Source organism: Hemicordylus capensis, chromosome 2 (assembly GCF_027244095.1).
Source record: "Hemicordylus capensis ecotype Gifberg chromosome 2, rHemCap1.1.pri, whole genome shotgun sequence".
In the NCBI taxonomy this organism is placed as follows: Eukaryota; Metazoa; Chordata; class Lepidosauria; order Squamata; family Cordylidae; genus Hemicordylus; species Hemicordylus capensis.
The window spans coordinates 135,775,707-135,797,143 of NC_069658.1; the positions used below are offsets into that span (position 1 = coordinate 135,775,707).

At 45.0% G+C, this 21,437-nt stretch overlaps 1 long non-coding RNA gene across 1 annotated transcript; it reads left to right on the plus strand.

Moving 5' to 3' along the window:
• Window positions 1-2,462: 2,462 nt before the first annotated feature.
• On the plus strand, window positions 2,463-16,576 carry LOC128346463 (uncharacterized). The gene is made up of 4 exons (XR_008316978.1): window positions 2,463-2,526; window positions 2,905-2,982; window positions 14,061-14,138; window positions 16,121-16,576. It is a non-coding gene; the product is annotated as an uncharacterized LOC128346463 (long non-coding RNA).
• The last annotated feature ends 4,861 nt before the right edge of the window (window positions 16,577-21,437 follow it).

Sequence of the window (21,437 nt, forward strand, 5' to 3'; positions counted from 1 at the left end):
AAAGGTCAAATGATGGTAAGGGAGCTAGCACACACCAACACCAGTTAAAAGAGACTCATTGAATAGGTGTTTATATGCTAATGCCAGAAGCCTCTGAGCCAAGATGGGCAATGAAAACATAGATATAATGAGCATAACAGAAACCTGGTGAAACAGTGAGAACCACTGAAACACTGTTATTCCTAGATTTAGACTCTACAGGAAGGACAGTGGAGGCGGATTGAGGGTGATGATGCACTGCATGTCAAAGAAGGGATAGAATCCATCAAGCTAGAAAACATAGGAGGGCCAGATCTTCCACAGAAACATTTTGGGTGTCAATATCAGGACTGAAAGGAAAAGTATGACTAGGGAAGCGCCATCACCCTCTGTATCAAAAGGCTGAGAGAGACCTGGAGTTGGAGAAGCAAATCAGAGAGACAAAGCTGTAATAATGTGAGATTTCAATTACTCCCACATAGACTGGACACATTCACGTGTGGGTAATGACAGAGAGGCCAAATTTCTAGACATGCTAAATGACCCTGTCTTAGAACAGTAGGTCACAGAATCAACCAGAGAGAAGATGGCCTTGGAATGAATCCTGAATGGTGCCTAGGACCTGGTGTGAGATGTAGAACCATTGGGGAACAGTGGCCATAGTGTGATCCAATTCAGCTTATAAGCAAGTGGAGCATTGCCAATAGGGATGTGCATGAATTGATTTTTTTCCTATTCCATTTGTGCCCAAATTGAATTTATTTTGTGTCTGAATCTGTCCCCTAGAATAATCCCAGATTCAATTTGGTCTTGATTTGATTAATTTTTGATTCAGATTGATTTAGACCACTTATAAAGGTCCTAGGGGCACCAGGTTTGGGTGGGGGGTAGGTCCCAAAAGGTGCCATCTACCAACCAAAGTTCAGGGCAGTGGGGCACTTGGTTGATTTTAATGATTTGCTTTAGTTTTTTTCTGATTTTATATATTTCTGCCATAGGAAATAATAGGGATTCAAAGTTGCCCTATCCTAATCCTAACATGGATCACCAGCTTTAATTTTTTTTAAATAAAAAAGCTAAGCTCTAGCCCTTGTATAAGTGGAGTTATGGAGTAAACTGTGCAGTCACTATTTTTCAAGTATTTGGATTCTTTGGTGTATAACTTTTCCTCATAATGAATCCCTATTCATTGCACACTTTCATTTCACTGGCACCAGGAAGGGGAGAGCAGCAGCCCCATCACTGGTGCAGTTTGCTCAAGTTCTTCCTCACAACAACCCCGTGAAGTAGGTTAGGTTGAGAAAGAAGTGACTGGCCCAAAGTCACCCAGCAAGTCTCATGGCTGAATGGGGATTTGAACTTGGGTCTCCCCAGTCCTAATCCAGCACTCTAACCACACACCACGCTGCAGGCAAGGGCAGCTGCAGGCAAGGGCAGGGACACTCCTGCTCTTGTCCAGTGACTTGCAGGGGACAGGAAGGAGCACAAAAATCCCCATCCAGCCATGATACATGCTCGGTGACTCTGGGCCAGTCACTTCACTCTCAGCCTGACCTACTTCACAGGGTTGTTGTGAGGAGGGACTTGAGTATGTAGTACACTGCTCTGGGCTCCTTGGAGGAAGAGTGGGATATTCTATATTATTAATTCTTCTAGATGGGCCATGTGCCCTGTGGGGCGGCTGGAAAGCAGTTTGACAGTTGGATCGGGGGGGCGCTGTGAAGCAGCAAGGAGCTCGGAGGCTGGGAGCAGCTTCAGGAGCTGGACAGTTGGCTCTGGGGGCTGCGGGTGGCAGATGGTTGGCTGAGCTTCACTGTGAAGCGAAAGGGAGCAGGGAGCTCGGAGGCTGTCAGACGAGCAGGCGACAGTCACTGGCAGTGGCAGGGGGAAGCAAGGACTGCAAGACAGAGATAGAAAGATGGAGGACAGAGAGCACGATTGAGAGACTTGCAGGGGGCAAGCGGGGGGCGAGAGCGTTGTGGGAGGCGGCGAGAGCGAGCAAGAGCGTTGTGGGAGGCGGTGTGAGCGAGCGAGAGCATTGCGGGGGCGGTGAGAGCGAGTGAGAACATTGCGGGGGCAGCGAGAGCGAGCCAGAGCGTTGCGGGGGCGGCGAGAGTGAGAGAGAGCATTGCGGGAGTGGCCAGAGCGAGTGAGAGTGTTGCGGGGGTGCAGTGCCACAGGTGAGCTCCCTGCCTGGCATCTCCAGGTCGGGCTGAGCGGGAATCCTGCCTGAGAGCCTCGGGAAGCCACTGCCAGTCTGTGTATTCAGTACTAAGCTGGATGGACCAATGGTCTGACTGAGTAGAAGACAGCTTCCTATGTTCATATTTTCCCTTGGGCTCATTTGCAAGGTGCCTGCCACTTTAAGAAAGTTAGAAGGAGTGCTGCTGAGAGCTGTGGCTGGCCAGGCTTTTCCCAGACATTCTGCTTGCCTTGTAGGGCACTCTGGTATCCAGGCTCTATGGTATCCCTGATGAAGAGGAGGGGAAGGGAGTCTCAAGCAGCATCCCACAGCGTTCTGTGGCTCCACACAAGCACTGGAAGGGGGTAGGCAACCTCCCCTGCTTGCTGAACCTGGTTTTAGAGGAGGGGCTGGGAACTGGGTGACCCTCTTTTGACAGAGCCCTGTTTGAGAGCTTGCCGAGGTTTCACAGGGGAGTGCTAACCCTGCCTTCAGACCTCAAGCCCTGTTTTTCCTTGTTGTGAGAATAGCCTCAGTAAGGGATAGAAAAAGAGAGTTTCAGGAACATATAGCTAGAAGTTTCAAGGGGAATAACAAAAACTTCTTTAAATATATCAAAAGCAGAAAATCTGTCACGGTGGCGGTTGGACCCTTAGATGATGATGGCATGAAAGGGTTTATTAAGGAGGATAAGGAGATTGCCGAGAAACTGAATGAGTTCTTTTCATCTATCTTCTTGGCAGAGGATACTGACCATATATATACCCACGCTGGAACTGAGCTTCTCAGGCTTGGAGGCTGGAGAACTGGGCCAATTTCAGGTGACGTTCTAAACTGTCTTGAAAATCTAAAAATTAACAAATTGCCAGGGCCAGATGGCATTCACCCAAGAGTTCTGAAGGAACTCAAATGTGAAATTGCTGATCTCCTAGCAAAAATATGCAATTTGTCCCTACGATCAGGCCGTATACCACAGGATGGGAAAGTAGACAGTGCTAACTCAGTTAGTCCTGCTAAATGAGCAAAGAGGCACGTTTTAAAAGTGGCAATTCTCTTTATTTAGCAAGGGGAGAGCAACTGGCCCTATCCATCCCCAGCGCAGTATCTCTCCAGTGTCTGTTGCTGGTGTCTATCCTATGATTCTGTTAGATTGTGAACCCCTTTGGGGACAGGGATCCATCTTATTTATGTATTTATTATTTCTCTGGGTTAAGTACTTTGGGAACTTTTGTTGAAAAGTAGTAAATAAATATCTGTAGTATTATTTATTTATTTTTATTTTATTTATTTATTTTATTTATTTTTTACATTTTATATCCCGCTCTTCCTCCAAGGAGCCCAGAGCAGTGTACTACATACTTAAGTGTCTCCTCACAACAACCCTGTGAAGTAGGTTAGACTGAGAGAGAAGTGACTGGCCCAGAGTCACCCAGCAAGTATCATGACTGAATGGGGATTTGAACTCAGATCTCCCCGGTCCTAGTCCAGCACTCTAACCACTACACTATGCTGGCTCTAGTAGTACTACTAGTAGTACTAGCAGCAGTAATAGTAGCCCCCACCAATGTAACACCACTTTTCAAAAAGGGATCCAGGGGATTTAGGAAACCACAGGCCGGATAGCTTAACTTCTGTGCCGGGTAAATTGATGGAAAGCATATTTAAGGACAAGATTGTTAAACATATATAAAAGAACAGGCCTTGCTGAAGGAGAACTAGCATGGCTTCTGAAAGAGCAAGTCTTTCCTCACAAACCTTTTGGAGTTATTTGAGTGTGTCAACAAGCATATGGATAAAGGAGATCTGGTTGACACAGTATACTTGGACTTCCAAAACGTTTTTGACAAGGTTTCCCACCAAAGGCTGTTGGGTAAATGTAGCAGTCATAGGATAAGGAGACAGGTTCAATTGTGGATTGGTAATTGGTTGAAGGACAGGAAACAGAGGGTAGGAATAAATGGACAGTTTTCACAATGGAGGGAAGTGGGGTCCCTCCTGTACGGGGATGGGGGGGGGCTCTTTGACTTATTCATACATGATTTAGAAGTTGGTGTAAACAGTGAAGTGGCATAATCTGCAGGTGACACTGAACTACTTAGGGTAGTGAAATCCAAAACAGATTGAGAGGTGCTCCAAAAGGATATCTCTAAACTGGGAAACAGGATGCTGGACTAGGTAGGCCATGGGCCTGATCCAGGAGAGCTGTTTTTATGTCCTAGGGCCCACTACCCTGCTATCCCCCTTGACACGTTCCTTGGGGCAGAAACCTCTCTTTTCCATTCATATTGCTCTATGAAGAGCTATGCATATTTACAACACTACAGCAATAATAAAGATATAAAATTTGCCATCACTATTTCCACTGGCAATGGCCTGCTTCAATCAACTGTTCTCTTAGACAGAGAGAAAAACAACCCCCCTCTTTACTATTCCTGGTGCGAGTTTTATATTTTGGCCAAACTTTCTGCCTGCTCATAATTGTCTGTCTTATCTGACAGTTGACATTTAGATGAAATGCTATGAATATTCTCTTGTGTTCAGCAGATGTGTATCACATTTCCATTAAAACGCCCACCAGGGACAAAACTGGACAATTCCTATATTTGTGCTAAAATCAAAATAAAGTTTAATGTACAAACAGTATCCATCAGCCAACATAATTCCCATCTGTGCCTTAATCATGCCAGGAATAAATCCATTGGCTTGTTTTTAATACTAGGCCACGTTCCATAAGAGTTTCAAACAAAGATTCCATTTTTCTTCATTTCCCTATCATACACATCAACAAAAATATAAGTTTTTCTATCAGCTGATAAATTAATAGGGTGATACGGCACAGCTGTCTTGACAGGACTGGTAACAATGATTTTAAAATGGAATTATAATCTACTTGCCCTATAGCATATAGCTATAACTAGTTAATCATTGGTCATATTCTTAAATTATACCATCATTTCACTTTATATCACTAAAATGTCATGGTGGGGGGAGGTCTTAGCATTATGTTTATATTTATGTTTTATTTTTATATTTTAATTTTAAAAATCCTCGGCGTGGAATCTCTTACTCTGGTAGACTGCAGACGATGGAACTCTAATGGTAAACAAGGGAAAGGCTACATTAAAATCAAAATATCATCTTAATCTATTCCTGACCTTACTTACCACTAGAATTGCATCTTCTGCAATCTACTAGAGTAAGAGATTCCCCTCTGAGTCAAGTGAAAGGAGACTTGTGAAGGGGGACTTCCTTTCCTAACTTCCTCTTTCTAAATTTAGGGCATAAGCTCTGTGGAGGAGGGATTTGTCTTTGGCTTAAGTTACACTGAAAAATGTCATGTACACTGATAGCACTATAAATCAACCAAAACAAGACACGGCATTGTTCCCTTAGTGCATCGGTTTGGGGCTAATTGGCCAGGACTGGGAAGGTGGGGGGAGTGGTTTGGGAGCTTGAGTGAGTCAAAGTTCTCTACCTCTAACAAAACACAATGTGTAGAATAAGTCATAAGAGCTAGATAGACTATAAGGTTTATGGACGGGCAAAATCTTCAGGGTGCGTCTGTGCTCCCTCAGGAAAGATTCAGAGACCCAGCACTGTCTGAGGATACCCCTGTCTAGTGGTATTATCCAACTTTATTCCAAACCTCCATTCCAATCTGCATGAAGCAGAACAAAATCAAACATCCCATCACTCAGTTAAGTGGAATTAAACTGCAACATCCCTTGCCAGTGAATAGATGAATGAATCCTTTGTCAGTGAAGGTCTCTAAACCCTAAGGATACAAAATAAAAGGACTGTACAACCTCTTAGATAGTGCCCAAAATCTAGGTTATACAATACAAGCAGAACACACACAGTAGTGAAACACAAGTGAAATCCCTGGCTCAAGACATTTTGGTGCCTAAAGCACGGCACCAAATGCTGTCCACCCACATCCATGCACCAAATATATTCATTCCCCATTCTTTTACATGACTGCTTGCCTTGAGCTGGCAACCTGGTGGTGTGACAACAATGGTGGCAGCAGTAGTGATGGGCAGCTGTGATGTACCTGCCATTCAGGGAGTAGATGGACAAATAATTACATCTCCTCTGTGCTCTCAACTTTGAAAAGAGCTGCGGTGTCCATAGAGTTGTGCTAGAGTTACTCCAGAATTGACAGGCAAGTGATTAGGCAGGTGAGTGATAGACACAGACACTAGAATTGGGACCAATATGCCACAACTAGGGGTGTGCGAGCTGGCCATGAGAACAGTTTGATTCAAATCTGTACCAGATACAAACTGACCTGGCCCAGTCCAGGCTCGGCTGAACTGAGTCCAGTCCAGTTTGGCCATCAAACTGGGCTGAACTGGCTCAGGGGAGTATACTAGAAAAGGGGAGTCCGGCGAGGATTTCCCTTTACAAGTAAAGGGGAATTCCCAAGATCAAAAGCTGGGGGGGAGAGGAAAGGTAACTTTTTAACCTTACAAAATCAGGCACCAGGGATGGTGGGGACAACGGAGGCAGCTGCAAGGTTGGTCACGGCATCAGCAAAGACATCGGAGGCATCAGTAAGGGCTCCTCCAACCCACGCTGGCCTCCCAGATGACAGCCCAGACCAGCTGCAGCCTGGTTCAGTCATCTGCACACTCACAGAGGTGATTTTCATTCCTTCCACATATGTGCACAGGCCATTTGCATCATGATGCCATTTGGTGGAGTGGGGGAGTGGGTGACAAACTGGGGGAGTAGGTGACAAAATGGCAAATGTGGTTCAATGTAAGCAAGTGTAAAGTGATGTGTATTGGGGCAAAAAACCCCAGCTTCATATATACACCGAGGGGTCTGAGCTGTCATTGACTGACCAGGAAAAAAAATGGGATTGTGGTGGACAGCTCATTGAAAGTGTTGACTCAGTGCATGGCAGCTGTGTAAAAGATAAATGCTGTGCTAGGAATCATTAGGAAGGGGATTGAAGATAAAAATGCTAATATTATCATGCCCATATAAAAATCTATGGTGAGGCCACATTTTGGATACTGTGTAGAGTTCTGGTCATTGTATCTTAAGAATAACATTGTAGAACTGGAAAAGGTGCAGAAGTGGCAACCAAGATGATCAGGGACTTGGAACACGTTCCCTATGAGGCAAGGCTACAGCATCTGGGACTTTTTAGTTTGGAATAAATGTGACTATGGAGAGACATAATGGAGGTACATACATTTTTGCATGGAGTAGAGAGAGTTGAGAAATTCTTCTCCCCTCTCTCACAACACGAGAACCAGGGGTCATCCCATGAAACTGAAGGCTGGGAAATTTAAGACCAAGAGGAGGAAGTACTTAGACCTGATTCAGAAGGGCTGTCCCTATGTTCTTATGCTGCGATTGACAATAGGGTGGTGGGCACTGGAGTCCAGCCACAGCTGGCAACCCTCAGGATGGCCACCCCACCCCTGATCTGGAGCATAGCTGCCTGCTTGTGCTGGACTCCTAATCCCATCTTGCCCTACTGCAATGGATGATAGGGTGCTGGGAATTGGGACCCACAGGGAAAACAATAGGATTTTAGATACACAAGGTACCAATCTCTTTGTATAAATCTAAGCATGGCCACACAACAGTCTTCAGAGTAGAAAAGAACGGACATCCACTTCTCTTTCTCAACCACTAAAGTAACCAGCTGACATTGTGCCAATCCCATGCTCAGATTAATCAAAAATCAAATTGATTAATAATAATAAAAATTATTCTAACTTCCATACCTTAAAACAAACTGCCTTTTTAAGAGAAAGCATGACTTTACCTCCTTTGTTGAGAGACACTACTTCCTGGTGCTAAACTGGTAACTGCTGGTAATAATCAGCATCTGTTCATATGTAAAAGAAGACAGATTTAACTTCTCATAGAACCATCATTGTCCCCTGAAGCAATAAATCCGAATGTTAGCTGTCTTTGAGAAAATCCGTGGTTGAAAATTTACTGATGCAGTTTTATTTTTTAGCAGTTATTTCTGTTGGGGGTTGTAATTTTTACCCCCAGTTAATTAGCAGAGCACTAAAGAAGCTGCCCACTCCTGTTACAGAGTAGAAGGCAGAGTTTAGTCGTTGCAACTATTTAGAGAAGACTAAGATCTGGAGATTCTTGTAGAACGAAATACTAAGTATTTATTGGTGAAGTACACTTTGGATAGGAAAGATCTAACCCTAATCTACACAACCACAAATAGGTAGGGGGAGAGAGAGATGTTTCCATCTGCTCTCTAAGAAGAAAGGAAGGGAATCTGACCCTCACAGGAAATACCTGAGGAGTCCAATCAGGGGTCATAGAGTAGAGACAGGTAGAACAGCTAGGGAGACCCTTACTCACTAGGCATGTGCCCGAAACATTTCGGAGGCCATTATAAAGGCCTCCAAAATGTTTTGGAACTGGGGTGTGTGTGTCAGTGTTTCGGCGCTGGCGGGGGTAGTTTTTTAAGGGCGGGGGAGAGTGTACTCATCCCTCCTGCCGCATTTCCCCTGCTGGCGCTCTGTTTTCTTTAAGCCCCTCAGGGCGGCAGTGTTCCTCCCTGCTGCTCCATGTCCCCATCAGCTGGAAGTGGATGGAAGTAGCGAGCACGTGTGCACCCATCATGTGCGTGCACGGCAGACAAGTGCGCACACGCAACGGGCGCACGCACGCAAGCTCACTACTTCTGGCCACTTCCTGCCAATGGAGGAAACGGGGCAGCAGGGAGGAACACTGCCACCCTGAGGGGCTTAAAGATAACAGAGCCGGGGAATGCGGGGGGAATGCGGTGGGAGGGGTGAGTACACCCTCCCCCCCTTAAAAAACTACCCCCACCGGAGCTCAAGTTATTCGTGCACATTCCTATTATTCACTATCTCTACTCCCAATGCCCCTAGTGGTCATTAGGATAGTTGGTGCAAAAGGTCGATGCACTGGATCTCCATCTCCAACAATTTCCTGCTGCAGGTGCAAAATATTTTTTTGTGGGGTGGGGGGAGAATTGTAGCATATTATTTTCCAAGTCTAACAGACACCTCAAAACCCACCTCTCCTCTGCATGTGCCACCCGAAGTCGCTTACATCATTCTGCGTCATGGCAGGGTCAGCCCTGACAATCCTCATGTTCTCTGCTCCCCACTCCATGTTATCAGAAGAGCCGTGTTGTTGAGTAGGAGGTAGCAGAAGCTCTTTTCCATTACTCTGTTCATTCTAGGGATTAAGGCTCTTCGAGCACCAAGGTTTGTAGAAGGAAATCCATTGGCCAACTCACACATGCCTGTAGTTATTTGATGAAACACTAGAAGATTGACTGCTGCATTTGTGAACTAACTCCACTAAAAAACACTGGCTGACATCCTGACTAAATTAAATTCCCATTGAAATTAAAAGGATATGTTTGTCATGGTGTCAGCCATTGTGTTTGAGGTCATGTGAGGCAATTCAAAAGTGTTCAGCTGTGTTTGATCTATGACAGTTAATGATGATGATGCTTGTGTGAACCAGACTTTATATGATATGCAACTGATATAAGCTTAAAGAATGAAAAGAATTATATAAGCAATTGCATGCGATTCAATAAATTACTCATCTTGACTACCTACAACCATGTGGAGCTAAACAATTGGTAATTTTAGATTGCAAGGTGTGAACTTTTGTCAACTGAGAACTAACTACCCATGCCTCAGCACAATATCTTTTCGGATGAATGTTTTTATTCACAGAAATGAGATACAGCTCATTTTATGAAATATAACTAAATACCGTATCAGCTTACTTCAGGAATAATCAGATACCCTTATATAAATAAAACACACAACAAATTGTATTGGGTCTTAAACTCTGTTTGGATTGGTAAATCACTGAAACTCTAATTAAGATATAGGTATTTTCTCATATTGCAGTCTATCACGCTCAATGGTTTTTATGCATAATAAAATCTTGGGGCCATAACAATGTATTGTATTTTCATGGTTTGAAAGAAATTCAATGTAGGGTTTCTTTTTACAATGGATTTCTCACAAATTCTCCTCCTCATTAATTTCCCTTCTGTTCACTGTATTAAGTCACAGTATTATATTACTGCCAGATCAGTTTACTGCAAAAGTATCACTGTTTATTTGTTTCGTGTGATTCAGTTTCAAATTCTCAAAAAACTATTTCAATTTCCTCCGGAGCATTATTGGAATTTGCTTTAATTTCTTCATTACTATTTGTGGCTCACAGTAGAGTGAAGACACATAATTTATACTGGGTAAGGGCTGATATCCCGTATCTGATCTCCAATGCCTCCGGGAAAATAAAATGGCATAATGAAAATAATCAAACCCTTCTGTTTCAAATGATGATATTTTACAGTGGTATTTCCCCCCATACATTTTCCAATGTATGCATCGGAAAAAGCAGCATACCCTCCAAGATTTCACCAGTGAAACTAAGGACATGCCTATGCATGTGTAGGGGGTGTGACCAAACAACCTGGGGGTATGGCATGAAATTCTCACCTGGCTTCTCCCAGGTTGCAGGCAGGAGTCTCTCTCAGCCCTATCTTGTAGATTCCAGGGAGATAACTTGGAACCTTCAGCATGCAAGCATGCAGATGCTCTTCCCAGAGAGGCTCCATCCCCTGAGAGGAATATCTTACAGTACTCACACATTCACATGCAGCCAGGGTGGACTCTGCTTAACAAAGGGGACAATTCATACTTGTTAACAGAAGCTGAGCTCTCCTCCAGCCCCTTCTGTCTTCTGGGGCATTATTAAGGTACCAAAGTCATGGCATCAGCAACCCCACATCACATCTGACTGGGCTGGGGGCTGGTCTGCAACATCCCCACCAATTCACAACTCTGTTCAAAGGCCATGTAGGGGTGGGCTGTTTTGAGGATTTTCAGGGAGAGGGGACAAAATTTAGAGGTAAGGGAGTTGAAATATGTCCCTATTGCAAGAGCAGCTGCACCCCCTCACTCACCCCCCAAACCATCTGTAGAAAACAAATGGCAGTCACCACTGGTCACGGTGACTTCCACCCTACCCCTGAAAGTTGATGGCCCCTGCCCATTTCACTCTTGCACGTGCTTCAAATTTGAGCTGAAAGTCCTCATCAGAGAACTTTAGATTCCGCCCTAGGCTGGGCTGGTCATGCTGCAGAGCTGCCACAGAGACTTTGCCAGCCTGACTTAAGACAGGCTAAATGGAAGTCTCGTAAACAACAGCGTCTGATGGAAAAGGCAAAGGCCACCAGATTTAAGAGCTCAGGATCTGTTGCAGATGGGGCAGGGATGAGGATGTTCATGTTTTCCCTAGGCTACAAATATAGTCCTTGTTTTGCCAGCCCACAGTGGTGACAGCATATCTGTTGATGCTGGAACATCCCCATCCTCCAGATGGTGGTTGTTGATAAAAGGTCACCAGTCCTTTTCCACATTTAGATGAGAACAGCCACTGCCCAGTCTGCCATCTGGTGTTGGCCTTCTCTTCATGTTTATATACTCCAGCCTACTGCTTATAGTAGTTTGCATTTAGTTAAATTTCCTGGAGATCATATACGTTGTCTGCTTGTCCATCTCTCTCATTTGTCTGCATTTCGTTTATTCTCTAACTTGATTCAAATGTTTGGCTGCACAATGTAAGACTTTTATAAAGATCTCTTCAAATAACCATTTTAGGGGGGAAAACTTATTTTAATAAGTTTTGACGTTTATTAAATTGCAGCATGACTTTTTTAAAAAATTGTAAACATATTCAGGCCACTCACACAATGAGGTGGGTGGGAGGGGGGGTCAGATGGGCGAATGGGAAGGCTGCCTTCCCCACAGATGATCAAAGAAACGCTGCTGGGAGCACAGACCAGTAGCATGGACTGGGACTGCTAGCGTGGATTGGGAGTGCGGACATGCAGCACGGAGCTCCAGAGGCTGAGACAATGCATCCTGGCTAGGAATGTGCAAACCAGTTTGATGTCGAACTGATTCAATGTTGAACCAGTTTGACTTGAAAGTTTGGGGTAGAGCCGAACCACCCCCGGTTCACCAGTACCCCAGACCGAACACGCCGCCCCCCCCCCACCCCGCCTGACCATTTAGGGAGCTCACAAGCCTTTTTATATTTAAAAAATTTCATGACCCAAGCCACGCAGAAGCCTATTGCACATGTGTGGCAGCCTCTGAAATGGCCACTGTGAGGGGGGAAGGCCTGGAATGGGCCAAAGAATGCCCAAACCAGGACGTTTTTGCCAAAATGGAGGCTGGCAGTGAGAGGGGAATCTCTGAAATTTTTAAATGTAAAAATGCTTGAGGACCCCCCCCCCCACCAACCAAACCAAGCTGGGGTTTGATGGGGGGCAAAACCCAACTAGCCCAGCTCAGGTCCAGTTTGAACTCAAACCAAACCAGGCCAGGTGGTTTTGTGCACACCCTTGTCCCGACCTCCAAATACCCTGCAATGCACCATGCCCGAAGTGTGCTGCCTTAACTGGATCCCCAATAAGACGGGAACTCTAGCACCCATCTCTGTATAACCTTGGGCTGCATTCAGCCCAAGTAGACACACAACCCAGCAGCCAGGTTAATGGAGCACTTGATCCCTTAATTTCAACTAAGAGCTGGGCTTAGGAGTGGTGTTAGGTTGGGTGAGAGTGCCAGGATTCGCACACATCCTGGTGCTCCACATGAACAGACTAGGCTGTCCTAGCCTGGGCTAGGTTGCTCATGAGAACAGCCTCATTGTCTTTCTCACTACTAGTGCTGAAAAGGTGAACTCACATGCAAAAGTTTCTGGGGGGGGGTGGCTTTGCTTCAGGGCCCACTTAATCGTTTCTGCGTTGAAACTTGGAACAAGGCATGGTTTGATGGTGAGAGTTACTGACAGAACACCCTTGCGGGAGGTTGAGCAAGGATCACTAGCATTTGCTTGGTGCTGAGTTCATACATCACACCTCCAGAGTCTCCCTTGAGCTATGCTTAGTGATAATGTCACTACTCTGTCTGCTGGGCAGATGTAACACCGTTTGCCTCTCAGAATAAGCTCTGCTACCTGGGGAGACCGTTAGGTTTGACCTTTAGATACACAGTGATTACCAGTTTCCAATTTGTTGCAGCTTATCCATTTTCCCTGAACAGATGAAACAAAGGAAAGAAGAGCAGTCGGACTATGACAAATGATTGCCCATTTTGATAGTGGGGTTCAGCGTAGTTTTTTGGGAGGTGGGACTATTTCCTAAAAATTCTCCAAGTTGTGCAAACGTTGCCATTTCAGTCTGGTTTGTTGCCATGGTTTCCATGGTTGGAAACTGTTTCCAAACCATTTTTCCTTATGATTTCTGGGTGGTGAAGGTTTCTTCATAAGATTAGTCGTAAATTGAGGGATCATGCAGCAAACTGGATGACATCACAGTGTTATGCAGCCAGTCAGATTTTGCTATGTGACATTATCACTAAGGGCAAACAAAGTCAATTCAGAGGGAGAACAATCCCGAATTGACAAACATTTTTGCACCTTCTCACAGCAATCCCCAGATCACTAGGAACAGTGCCAGATATGTTCACAAAAAGCACCAACTTTAAGGAAAGTATCCACAATTTTGGGATTCCCAAGTTCTCAAACGGGCCTTTTGCTGTGATCACACATAAAGTGCTAGAAGGTGCATGGCAGCTGAAAGCATAAGCCCAGTCCAATCAATGGTTTTCCTGCTTGTAGACCCTTCTCCTTGAATACTGATATCACCCCAATGATGTGCAAGGAGAAGGTAAAGGGTCTGACGTCAGAAGGATAGTGGACAAGTGGTCATGCTTGTCTTCTGAGCTAGAGCACATGTGTTAATCCCTATTATTATTCTTCCTCTTTTCATGTCTGCTGAAGCTATCCTCCATTGTTCCTGCCATTTCACCACTTCCCCTTTCTTTGTGCACAGTAGAGGAAGATGGGAAGCAAGAAGACAGAGCAAAGTGATTGAATCAAAGGTCTCCAGGGCCAAAAGTCTCCATTTGAGGTACCATGACAACCCTGAGGAGGGGTGGGCAAAAGTCAATTAAGTTATAAGTACATGAGCTAAAGGAGTTAAGGCGAATTCTTTCTTGCTCACACTGAGTAATGTTTTAGGAGGTGTCACTATCTGCACAGCTTGCCCCTTACCTAAACCTCACATAACATGCACTCCGAAATCATAACTTGCCTCCTCAAATGCCCCCAAATGTTCCCCACTCTGTCAGAAAAGCATATTACCCCATATCTGTAGGCACTTCTATAGCATTAAGGTTCTGGGAAACATTTCTTTAGATGTACCACTGTCCTTTCATGCCTTTCAGTCCTGCAGAAGCAGTGGTGGCTGGTGTGGGCGCCGCTGGGGGGCAGCGGCAGGAGGCACCTTTGAGGGTAAATTAGTAGGTGCTTAGCTCCTGAAGCACTGCACCTGAAAGCTCTCCTGCACCTGAAAAGCTCTCACCACACCTGAAAGCTCTGGTGCACCATCTAGCACCCACCCGCTGAGTGGCAGAGCTGCTCCTCCACCGCAGCGATGTTGGGCGGCGTGCCACTGTTGGTAAGAGCTTTCAGGTGTGGCAGTTCGGGAGGTAAGCACCTACTAATTTACACTTAAAAGTGCCTCCCATGCCCCCCCCCCCACTGGTGCCTGTACCAGCTGTCACTGCACAGAACTTTGTACATCCTCTTATTCAGACAGCTCATAAAAGGTTAAATTATGTAGCAATTTGGCAATAAGAGATTTATCAAACACAGGTTCCTCCATTAGTTAAGCATGGTTCCAGCAGATGCCATATCTGCTGAACTTCTCTGTATTATAGGCTTAGAGCACTTTCAAGGCCAGGACTGCTGCAGTCCTGTTCCCCCTATAGATGGTGAGAGTAAACTGTGTCTTGGAAAGAGCAGGCTGAAGGACAGGCTGAGTTTCAGCACAGAAGGGGCTCTGCTTGAATCGTACTTTCTTGTCCACTCCCTGGTCTTTGCATGAATCCACACTGGAAGAGCAGGACTTCAGCCAAAGTGTATATTGAATATACTGAGTGTATTGAATATGAGAGTGTGATGATCAAAAATTAAGCGCAGTGGTCAAGGACTCAAGATCTCCAGGTGCCCATTGGGAGTTTGGGCATTCTAGCAGCAGCCCTACATTTTCTAAAGCAGGTCTGGCCTGGGGTTCTCCAGCTGCTGATGAACTACAGAGCCCATCATCCCCAGCTGCACTTTATTGTGGCAGAGGATGATGGGAGTTGTCATCCAATAACAGCTGGAGAGTGTCAGGTTGGTCACCCCTGCCCTATAGCAAATCATTTTTGAAGCTGAAACTTTTAACTAGGGATGTGCACGGAACCGGCTGGCCTGGTTCAGTTTGAGTCTGGATTGGACTCAAACCCAACTGGGCCACTTCGGTCCGGCACCCCCTCAAAACCCTCCCACCGCAGTTTGGCCCGGTCCAGGGGGATGTTCGTGAACGTTTCCTTTAAAAAAAAATATTTTTAAACCTTACTCCCTTCCAGGGAGTTGCTGGAGGTGGTGGTGGTGGGTCTGTGGAGCCCCCCCCCCCAGCTTTCTATATGCCCCCCCTCCAGCCGGTTTGGCTGGTTTTTGGCCTTCTCACCTGGCGTGGTGGCCATTTTGGAGGCCGCGCGGCTGTGCGATTGGCTTCTGCATGGCCCAGGCAAAGAGCCAAATTAGCTGGAGGGGGGCATATAGAAAGCTGGTGGGGGGAGGGGGAACCTCTGCGGACACCACCGCGCACCCCCGACGCCTCCAGCAACTCCCTGGAAGGGAGTAAGGTTAAAAAAACATTTTTATTTTTATGTTTTAAAGGGAAACATTCATGAACCTTCCGAACATTTGCGGGGGGGGGGGTTGGTCTGGGGTCAGACCAAACAAGAGGTGCTTGGGTTCAACCCCGAACCATTGAAAAAAACTGGCTCGACATTGAACTGGCTTGACATTGAGCCAGTTTGCACATCTCTACTTTCAACACAGCTTGTGATATGGCATGGAGGCCTACTGCTGTTCAGAAGCAAAAACAAATGAAACATCCCACTGGGCATGACCAAGCCCCTGGGCATATCTAAAACAGCTCTTTGGATCCTGGCCAGCATGTAGGTATTACGGGTGAGTGAGGAGAAACAGACCTGATATATTTAAAAAAGGATGTACTCAATGTTTTCCTCTGCTATAAATTCATTGCCTACAGAATCATTGATCCTTGAGTTGAAACTGTATGAATAAAATAAATAATTGGAAAATAAAAAATGCATTGTGTTTGCTAGAAGGAAAATATTAAACATATAGTAAACATTACTACATGGTTTATCCTTGAGTGTTGGCTGTTAACACCATATCTGAAATAGTTCATTGGCTTTACCATAATATGGTAAGTGGCCATGCACCCTTTCAGGCTGTTTTTTTTTGCACCCCTTTCAAGCTGTTTTTGGAGTGTACATTTAATGGAGGAAGAACTTCTCAGGCATAGTACAAAAACAATAAAGTTAATTATTTTCTGGTTAATTGGAAAGTTGATGAAGACTTTTATTTCACTAATTATACACTTTTATGGAATGCAATAAAGACCTTCTTTCTGTAGCCTTAAGGTAGGTTTCATCACTCATCTTTTATTGGTCACATCAAGCCTCAGACTAAATGGGAAACCTTTTATGAGAAAAGGGCTCTCTCTTCTCATGAGGATGCAATGAAAAATTGGTACATGCCTGTTCATGCTCATAAATTACGTAGCCACAGCTCTGGAAAACTTTCCTAAATCAAGCAAGGAAGTTTCAGAGTGGTTACTGAATGTTCTTGCAGGAAATGAAGGCTGACCTCCAGCAAATAAGATGTTGCACAATTATAAATAAATTGCATTATTAAATACACTAGCCCAGCATCATGTGTCACAGCTAACAAGTAGCCTTTGCCACATCTGTAAAATGTGACTACATTGCAGGCTTGTTATACGTTATCATTATTCACATACAGCATCTCCGAGAATGTGCTTGAAAACCCCACCCCCAACATGGCATGCATGAAAACTCCACCTCGCACTGTAACATGATGAACAGCACTACAGCTCTGTAGCGCTGCACCCCAGGGCTGCAGTGGACTTGCAAGGCAGCCTCAATGCTGCTCAGAAGCTGTGGCTGCAGAAGCAGCATTTCCGCAGATTTCCCATTTGCGCCATTGAGCAAACCATCCACAGCTGCTGCATCTGAACAGCACTGGGGATGTCTTAGGATTCCGCAGGAGCCCTGGGATGCAGCATTATGGAGCCATAGCACTGCGCCTCGTGTTAGCCAGTGCTCTTGTACAGAGACAAATGATGGACTCATGGAGAAATCCTTCTCGTGATCAGAGCGCTGGGGTGCCTAGGACTCTGCATAACAGGGAGAATCTCCCCATGGGTACATAAATATAGATAAATAGATAAATTCTGTAAAGCGGGGTGGGGTTAACACTCCTGGACCAAACCACAAAAGACAGAAGTGTGCTGTTTTTAGGGATGTGTGAAATGATTCGGCTACAAAATGGTTTGTACCTGAATCTGGCTGATTGGGGTGATTCACAGACAAAACATTTGTAGCAGCCTTTCTACTCTCAGAACACTCCATGGGCTTGTCATTTGGGGTGGTTGGCACCCTATGTGCACTACTCCACACCCCACTCTAGGCCACCTTGGTGCCCCCCAAGTGAAGTTATGGGGCTGCTGAAATTCCTCATTATACCCTATAGGGAAAAAGCTTAAAGACGCACAAATTTCAGAAAAAAAATAAAAATCACCCCTTTCACCAATTTATTTGAAATCTGTGTGTAGCAGGCATCCATTGGGGCACTACCACCTGACACACTATTCTGCCCCCGAAACCCCCTTTCTGCCCCGAATCTGCCCCAAAGACATGTCAACTTCAAAAACCTTTTACAAATCACCCCTGCCCAATTCCTTTGAAATCCAGGTGGTAGCTTCCTTGCATGCATTGGGTACTACCACCAACCACAACCCACTCTGGGCTACCCGTGTCCTCTCCCAGGGAGTTATAACTAAGGCTGATGAAATCACCATTATTCCCTATGCAAAATAGCTTAAAGACACGTAATCTTCAAAAATCATTTAAAAATCATCCCTTTACCCAATTTCTTTGAAAGTTAGGTGGTAGCTTCCTTGCACCCATTGGACACCACCACCCACCCCACTCTTTTAACCCTGGGACCCCTTTTTGCCCCGAATCGATTTAGATTCAGATTTAGAAAATTTGGGTACAAATCAAATCCGGGGTGATGGGGGGGCAGATTCAGACCCAAAATAATTTGGGGGTGATTCAATTCATGTACTAATCAAAACAGGTAGGTTTTCACAGGTAGGTTCGAGACCTTGCCCAGACAACCAAAATAACAATAAAAATAAAAATAAAAACCCCATAAAAACGTATTACTTTCTCAGAAAATTCAGAAAAACTCTCCCACTGGAAAGCATGGGGAATGAGACCTCACAGAGACAGCAAAAGACTGGAGTCACAGAGAACTAAAATGTTAATATGCTTGCAAACTGCAGACTCTCACTGAATCGCTCACTGTCTAGCATGAAACTCCCAGACCAAACAATAAAATACAGAAACATAGAGGCTATTCACACGATGGGATGAAATCAGGCTAGCCTCTGCTAGCCTGATTTCATCCCATCAAGTGAACCACCAGGCTCGGCTGCGAGCCCGGTAGTTCCTGAGCGGTAACCCGCTCAAGTAACCCGCCCCATAAACCAGGTTTGTGGAGTGAGCGCTCCACAAATCCGGTTTTTTTTATTGTGAATAGCCGCGCCGTGGCTCCGCGCCACAGCTACTCATGAGGAGACCCCTGACCTGGAAGCTTAAAAGCAGTCTCCCGGCTCGGGGGTCTTTCCAGTATGCCCTGAGTGCTTGCGCAGGGCATACTGGAGTTTCCGGGGGCCGCGCAGCCCCCGATCCTCCCAGCCCCCACTGGCTCCATCACGGAGCCGGCAGTTGTATGGGCGGCTGATCCGGCCACCCAGGGCTGCTGCCTTGCTCATCTGCGGGGACAGCGGGCTTAGCCCGCTCTCCCCGCTAACTTGGACAAAGCGGGTTTCACTGATCGTGAGACCTGCCTCATAATGTTTTTGTGAGTAGGTTCCAGACCTCAGCCATACTACCAAAGAAATCCAAAACTCCAGAAAAATTCTTCTGTGTCCTGGAAAATGTGGGAAAACTAACCCATTGGAAGGCATGAGAACTGCTACCTCATAGAGCTTGGAAAACCATGAGTCACAGAGAGATAAGATATTAATATGCTTGAAAACTGCAAATTATTTTACTAGTACCAGTATACAATTGCACTGAGGGAGAAAAATTTTATTAAAGCATATTCATTCATGCAGTGTTTGAAATCCAATGTACCAGTGTAATGCAAGACATAATAATATTATGCAAGTTGCTACATAGTCTGGTTTTAATCTACAGAAATATTTAAGTATTAAATTAGTTACAGGAAAGCTCCCCCATTTTTGCACATCATTATATAATCACATCACTGTACTAAGAGAATGCATCGAAATTGCTTCGTTTACATGCCATAAAAGGTCAAACAAAATCATTTTCATTATCTGTATAACACAGATCTGTATACATACAAAGTTTATACCAGTTGGCAAAATTAAATTTTTAACAAAAACTTAACCTGAAACCATATGTTCATCATGTCTTGAAATCATCAACTGTAGCGAAACCAAGTGATGTACATGCATGGGTGAACCAGTTGTTTTTTAGTGGCTTCCCTCATATACACAAAGAAATCTTATGTAGATTTAACTAAAGGTTTATTCAGCAACAATTCCATTTTTCTCCTTCTCCTTCCTCTCCCCTTTACTTTCTGACTCATCCCCCACCCTCTCTACAGGATCCACCCTGGGACAAATGTCCAAACAAACAGCAAAAGATTACTTGATAGGATACAACACCAGTCCTTTGAAGCATTAACTGATCTACAATAGATTGTCATTCAGAAAGGAAGGAAACATCAAATATAGGTTTACTATGGATGGGAAGGGGATTACATATCTGGTGTAGTGTAGCTGAAATACATATAATCAGCTGTATATTTGCGAGCTGGTATATTGGTGTAGCATCAAGCCTGAGCCTAAGGTCACATTCTCATGTAATATGGAACTGGAGTTTTAGGGGGCAGAGGTTATCTCATCATGTCATCTGAATGTGTGCAACTTTGGTTCAGCGAGGCAATATACCCGAGATTGGGATTTTCATACTGTAATCTGAACCCTCAGGTTGTAGTGAGTTTCATTGCCCCAACCCAAGGTTCCACACAGCCTGTGTGTCATCTGAATCTGGAACCACAGGCTGAGTTCAGAGCGACCAGAGTTGAGGGAGGAATCTCCTCCCTTCCTCCAGCTGTGATTGGCTGTACAGGCTGTCCTTCATGCCAGAAGGAAGCCTGCACAGCCAGTTCCCCCTACTCTCTGCAGACTCATTGACTGCAGAGAGAGTGGTCTCCATGATGTCTGAGTTCAAACAGGAGAGCAGGGGATTGCAGAACGGAACTGCAGGTCCATTGGACCTGTGGTTCCCCATTACATGCTGCCTAAATTTCAGAATTCCCTGAGGCTGAAATTCGGGTTACCACTTCTCCTTGTGGAGACTTGTTGCACTGCAGCCAGTTACAAGTACAGCATAAAGGTCCTGCGGTGGCCCTGTGAATCATTATTGACTTCCCTGAAGACAGGAAGAGTATAAGAAGCTTCCTGTCTGTAGCAGACCTTATCCCAGTTTCAAGCATAATTTCTGGTGATTATTCTTGAAACCTCTGGGTTTTTTAAAATTTGTTTGTTTTTTGCTTGCTTGCTTTCTTTATTGAGCTATCTGATTGGCTTGACCTCTGACATGTTCCTGACCTTCAGACCTTGGTTTGTTGCCTGACTCCTGACTGTCTGCTCATCTTGATCTTTTGTGGTTTCCTGACCTTCAGTTATTGCTTTTGATCCCTGACGCTCTACTGGTTACCTGGCTCTCCCAGTCCCGGCTTCTAGCCTTGAGCCACCTAGCAACGCCAGCCCATGGCTCAGCCTTGATGCTAGAAGTCTTTGGTTCAAATCTCACCTCACTCATACTCATAACCTAGCCTTAAATAAGCTACTGTACCTTAGTCTCCAATCTGAAATAGAGGGGATAATACTACATGGGGGGTTACTGAAATTATGCTTGAAAATGCTATGTCCATGTTTTATCTCTCAACTTCAAGTCTGCAAACTAGTATCAAGGGTGTCCTACAGCAAAGCTGCAAGAAG